At 31.7% G+C, this 6,872-nt stretch overlaps 1 pseudogene; it reads left to right on the top strand.

Moving 5' to 3' along the window:
* Positions 1-67: 67 nt before the first annotated feature.
* On the top strand, positions 68-2,742 carry LOC134274544 (NAD-capped RNA hydrolase NUDT12-like; annotated as a pseudogene).
* Positions 2,743-6,872: the final 4,130 nt, after the last annotated feature.

The following is a 6,872-nucleotide window of genomic DNA, read 5'->3' as shown; positions in this document are numbered from 1 at the left end:
TACGAGTATATGTAGATGTCTCAAAATTATACTACCCTGACTTAGATTTACAGAATACTTTTTTCAGGTACAGTAAATGTTGATCAGAAAAATGATAAAGGTTGGACAGCATTGATGTTTGCAGCCAGACACTGGACAGATAGACATTATTAAAGCACTGCTGGAGAAAGGGTAAGAGTTGAAGTGTATGATATCTGGAGGCCTTAGGAATTTACAAAGATTTGCTACCAATGAATGTCAATCTTGGAAATTTTGAAAGCAACCCACCTATAGCTTTTTTTTTATAACTTTAGCTGATTGAAATATCTAAAAAAAAAAAACAGAAACATCCATGCTTCTTAATTCAATTTAATGTATTATCTGATTCTAGGTGTGACACGAATATTGTCAACAAAACAGGGCAGACAGCACAAGACATTGCTCTCTTTTGGGACCAGGACAAGACGGCTAGATTAATAGAATCCCACATGAAGATGGAAAATCCAGACCAACAGCTCCGGAATTCTTCTCTCTGAACCTTCTGGACAGAGCTTCAGAGAAAAGAAAAGACAAAAACTGGATACAGTCAAAGCTCAGTGATGAAACCTCACAGTTTTTATTATTGTCAGATCTTAAACCATTTGTTGTACCCATAAAAGATAAGTCTTCCAAATGGCGATACAGACTAAGCTGGGTTGACCACAACCAAATTTCTTCTCACTTAGCTTCAGATCCTGTGATAATTTTCTTGGGTGTAGATCGAACATCTTCTATAGCTTTATTTGCTGTTGATGTCTCAGGAATGGATGATGGTAAATTCAGCCTTGCAGCCTGAGAGTTCATTTTTGGTGCCATTTCCTGGAAGTCTCCAGATGGAGCCCTCTGATGCGGATCTTCGCTGAGGCTCGGTCCATGATGGACTGGTTGGATCGGTACAAATTCTGTGCCACTTGTGGATCTCAGACAGACATCACAGAGGGAGGTCACAAGAGAGTGTGTAGGGACAAAGACTGCAAGTCCAACAAAGGTAGTTTATCTGAATTATACACTCATTATAGGAATCATACACTTTACAAATGTACAACACAATAATAATGAAACTTGCATCTTTTTATCATATAATTTTAGTCAACTTTGATTCAGTGTTTGATGAACATCATTGAAGAAAAGGTATATTGATGGGTTTAAATTGAATCTCCATTTTAATTCTTTTGCCTATACATGTTGTCAGATAGTAATTTACTGCATATGCATGTACTTTAAACTAGCTTTTAATCAGGGTAATTTGAATTGAATAGATGTCAAATTCATCCATAATAGTTATTCAACACAAATGCACAGTTCAGATACTTAAGTAATATAAAAATATATGATCTCATTATATGCATTGAAAAATATTCTAAAGTAAAAGACTATCATCTCAAAAATTTATATTTTGGCAAGCAAACAGAAGTTGATTTTCAGTATTTCATGAATGACTTTGGGGTACATATACTTATATTTTATTTATTGCATTTTTTAAATAAAACTTTTGTGTTTTTCCATTGTAGGAATCCACAATACAGCTTACCCCAGAACAGATCCATCGGTCATCATGCTTGTGATATCAGCTGATGGGAAGAGGTGCCTTCTGGGAAGAAAGAAACAGTTTCCTCCCAAAATGTGGTCTTGTCTGGCAGGCTTCATGGAGCCAGGTATCGTATGATTACTCCAACATCATGAATCATATCATGTATATTTAATTGTTGACATGTGATACATGACATATTTGTTGTAATATCTTAATTTGTCTGATAGGTGTATAATCCAACATGATAACACACAAAAACAAGTTTGTAGAAGCATACTGCAGTGAAGATTTTATAATCTTATTTGTTTTAAATTTAGCTAAATATTATTTACAAAATAAGTATATATTTACTTTACCCTTTATACATTAATTAATTAAATTTTGTAAGAATATGGCATTTAATAATGGTATATATATCTAGATCTGTAACTGCCCATCTAAATATGCATTTGAGTTTCTTTTCAAGAGATTCCCTTCTTCTTTTTAAGATCCCATATTACTTTCATTTTGTAAATCAGGTGAAACGATAGAGACACGGTCAGGCGTGAAGTGGAGGAGGAGAGTGGTGTAAAAGTAGGTGTGTTGACTACCACTCTAGTCAACCGTGGCCATTCCCTGCTTCACTGATGCTTGGAACTATAGCATACGCTAAAACAGAGGATATAAAAGTTAGTATAAAAGGATTTATAGAGTGCAAATCAATTAATTGAATTGCGAGACTATCAAAAGTTACTGGTGTACATGTTTTCACTTTTTTTTTTACTTTATGAATGTATATCAAAATATTTTGATTACACTCTTGAAAATCAATATTTTAAATATCAGGAATATGCCAAAAGGAGTTGAAAGTTTTTGTAAGGGTGGGGCAAACTTTTAACCTAGTGCTTCCAAGTTTGTTTGGTTTTTTTGCAGCCCCCTCAAGTTCAAGATAAGGATTTTGACCATACTACTGTATATTTATTTGTTAAGATATTAAAAAAACAAACAAAACCTTTATATTGTAGGTAGATGAAGATGAAATGGAGGATGCTCAGTGGTTTAGGAGACCAGAAGTTGTCCAGATGTTGACACATAAACCCCCTCAATTTATTTTCCCCCCAGAGCAGGCCATAGCTCACCAGATCTTTAAATCCTGGGTCAAAAACAGGGCCAGCTCAATCTTAGGGAACCCTTTAGGAGTTCCTTACATTTAAAATCTAAATCCTTATATACAGATAACAGAGTCATATTCAGATAGAGAAACATGTACCTCTTATTTATACATAATTAATTAATGTTTTTATTATTGTAAAATTTTTTTTTTTTTTTTCTTTTTTTCTGTGATTTTAAATATGAGCCAATCTCATTAAAAAGTTTTTAAAAATTTATAAACTTTGTTTTGATATCAAGATAAAGGAACAGTGAATAGCTGCGCTGTACAATGCACATACATACATGTATAATGTAAATGTTTATGCAAAAATGAATTGCAAATATATGGATAGTAAAAGTATGTTAATTTCATGTATAGCTGTGCTCATTCTTTACCTTACCTACTGATAATTTTTCTAGAATAATTCTAAATTTAAATTTATATACCATTACATGTTCTTAGACAAAAAATCAACACGCATTACCAGGGGTTTGTAAAAGCTATCAAATTTTAAAATTTTGCCTTATTCAAAGAAAAATATACCAAAATAACGAAACATAAATTCCATTTTTTTTTCCCATCAAAAATTGTTTTAAAAGAGGTGTACACATCCATATATAGACATTAAAAATATTGCACACAGGTCCTTCATTTAGTGGAACTCCAGGGAAGGATCCAATAAAGTTCAAACTATGTTGCGTATGACCATAAAGCTATATAAATTATGTGTTTGGCATATCTGAAAAAAAAAATTATACAGATTGAGTGTAGATATAATTAGGGAGCCAGTCAAAGCGCCCCCTAAAAAAACCGTCCCGGTCAAACATCCCCTTTTTTTTGGTCGAGTCCCCTGCCCCTGATTTCGGCACATCGATTTACCCAAATGGAATATAAAATGGAATATTATCATATTTTATTACTTATTTAAAATGATGAAAATAAATCATGTAAATGATGTTACAGTTACAAATGGAGTTTTTAATTAATTATTAATTTCTGATATTGTATTTTGAGACATGAATTGTTATTGATATTATTAATTATTAATTTCTGATATTGTATTTTGAGACATGAATTATTTATTTTTGATTGTATGTTATACATACATTTAAATACATCGGCAAAATTATTAATTATACATGTATATATCGGCAACCCCCCCCCCCCCACTCCGTTCCTACGGCCATGGAAACTATACTTCAGTTTTATATAAAATTATGTGCAAGAGTTATTACAAATAGAAGAGATTCGTATTTTTTTAAAATACAATTTAAGAAAATAATAATATTAAACATTCTCTTTTTGTATTTAAGTTCATTATTTCAGTATTTTAAATAAGTAACAACTTAGAATGCGATAATATATAATATATATATTTCATATTCCATTTGGGTCCATTTGATTTCCGGGTAAAACACACGCCCCCTGATTTTAGTCAAAGCGTCCCCTAACATATTTTATATAAAAAATACTGCCCCTAAATATAGGTCAAAGCGTCCCCAGATTTTGGTCTAAAGCGTCCCTTACTTATTTTTATAGAAAAAATACAGCCTCCAAATACTTTTCAAAGCGTCCCCTATTATTGTCAAAGCGCCCCCTCATATATTTTTTGAAACCGTCTCCTGGTTTTGGTCAAAATGCCCCTTGATTTTGGTCAAAGGGCCATTGACTATGTCTATTATTTAAATGTGATGTTGGAAAATTAATTGATTATATTGTTTTAATTTTTTTAAATTGTTGAAAAGCGATGTGATTTAAATTTGGGTAATTTACAGAGAAGTCCTTAAACTTTCAACACACCACCAAGTGGAGAATCAGCCTGGTTAGTAAATGACACATTTACTACACATTTTCGGGTCCAAAGACAAAGTATTAGCTTGAAAGATTCCTCTGTTGAGAGGCGTAGTTTGCTATAATCTGGTATACTATAGTGGAAGTACATGATAACAAATATCTACAAAGGATCAAGGGTATTGTGGATTAGTATTTGTTATTGCTGAATTGCTCAAGAAAATGTAAGCACAAAGGGTGACTGGACATTGGGCTAGAAAACTTTTTTTTATTTAATTTAATTTCTTTAAAACATCAAATTTCTTTAAAATTTGATTTTTTTAATTTTTAATTTCTTTAAATCATCAAATTTCTTTTAAAAATCCCATTTAAACAATATGCATTTATATGCATTGAGGGCAACATGCGTTTTGTCGGACCCAAGAACCAAACTATCTGCCTGAGACTAAAGAATGAAAATAAGATTTAGCTCCGCCCATTCTGTAACGTAAGCAGTCCAACACCTCACTCAGGGGTCCAACATCGATTTTTTTATGCCTGCTCAGCAAAACATTAGAGATCTTTGACCTTTTTCGTATAGGTTTGTATAGGAACAGATTTTTAAAGGTATAACAACCTAAACCCTTTTATGAGCATGATTTATAATCATAATTAAGGACAGTTGATACAAACAAACTTTAGTCATACAAAATGAAAACAACAACCGAGTCATGTTTGAATGGTAAAATGAACAAGTTGAATCGCGTAGATTTCAAATTTTTATTCAAATTTACACAAAATGGAATTTGAAGTGAAAAATATTTTTATAGATTATGTAACGTGCGGATGCGCTAACTGGACTGTCTTCAACAAGTCAAGAACTCCATTGAAAGTTTATAAATTTATTTTACAGGACACAGAAACAAAACAATACTGTTCAACCTTTCACAAAATCTGGTGTTTCACAAACTCATAAAAGCCTCTATAACTGGAGTCTTATCAGTAGTAGTAGTATCTTTATTTGCGTATACATTCCATAAATTGCCACATATAACATTACTTTATATATATACATTGGTAAACAGGTGTCACACAGGTGCTATTACAAATATATAGAAAACAGAAAGAAAAAAATGAGTAGCAATGCAGGTGTCTTTTGTAGTATTAATGCTGCTGAATGGTAGCGTTTTCCCTCTTTTTAAAACATTCATACATAAATTTACCAAGTTTTTTACGTATACTTTCAGAATTGGAATTAAGTAATTCAATAAATTTTGCCATACTAGGTCTTGCATGATAATATTTTTTAATATATTTTTCTCTTAACAGTATAAAAGTTACATATTAAAACAAAATGATATTCGTCTTCTATTTCTTTTCGATGTACAAATATGCATTTCCTTTCACTTGTTGGACATTTTTTATCATATCTACCAGATTCAATGCGTAGACAATGAGAAGATAATCTGAATTAGTTAATGCTTTTCTGTGTTTTTCATAATATATACAATTAAGATATTCAGCCTGTTGTATAGAAGGGTTTAAATATTTAAACAATTTAAGAGGATGAGCTTTTTCTATGTCTACTTAAGTTTTTGGAAAAAACAATCAGTTTGTCTTTGTTCAAAATACATATAAAAAACATTTTCATTTACAGACTCAGGGAAATACCACCATCTCCAAAGCCATGAGACAAAAGTATCTCTCACAAAAACAATCCAGTTTGTAGCCATATTTTTAAAATCATAATTATAAATTGATCTTATTAGACAGTTTTCTGATCTAGTTTTTTTAAACCAATATTTAATAATGCGAAATGTTCTTTTAGTATTAACGGTTTTCTTCCTAATTCACCATTAACAGCCGGGGTGCATGTTGAAGTTTTAACTCCCAGTAGTCTTTTACCAAAAGTAATTAAATATTGCATGTGCAAGTCAAACTCTCTTACACCTATTAAAATCCTAAGTTTAATCATAAACTGGTAATGAACCAGTAATCGTAAAAAATCTACACCAGTAATATACTGGTAAATAAATATTATTCAATCTCTGAATAAAGTTTTCCCCCACACCACTTAATACTATCAAATTATTTAACCCAAAGAACTAAATTAAAACACCAACCTTGATACAGTGGTGTAATCTGCTGTCTCTACGCTGCAACTCTCGTTCTTACTATTTATACGTCATGAAATACTACTAAATTGACGTAACATACGATAACCAATCAGAAAAATCGCGCACCTGTTCATCAACCAATCACAGGCGATACACGATAACCTTATTCCCACGACAACAAAAAGTTGTGTACTTGTTCCACCATAAAATAGAAACAAGTAAAATATTATTTGATAAAAATGCATTATGGGGAAAACCCCACTTCCGGAATTAACAAACCATGCGGCGAAAAAAGAAAACGAGA

The sequence above is a fragment of the Saccostrea cucullata genome, unplaced genomic scaffold, assembly GCF_032062105.1.
Source record: "Saccostrea cucullata isolate Sc308-1 unplaced genomic scaffold, CSIRO_AGI_Scuc_v1 ctg7573, whole genome shotgun sequence".
NCBI lineage: Eukaryota > Metazoa > Mollusca > Bivalvia > Ostreida > Ostreidae > Saccostrea > Saccostrea cuccullata.
Note: the sequence above shows the minus strand (reverse complement) of the source record. Positions and strands in the feature narration are given on the sequence as shown.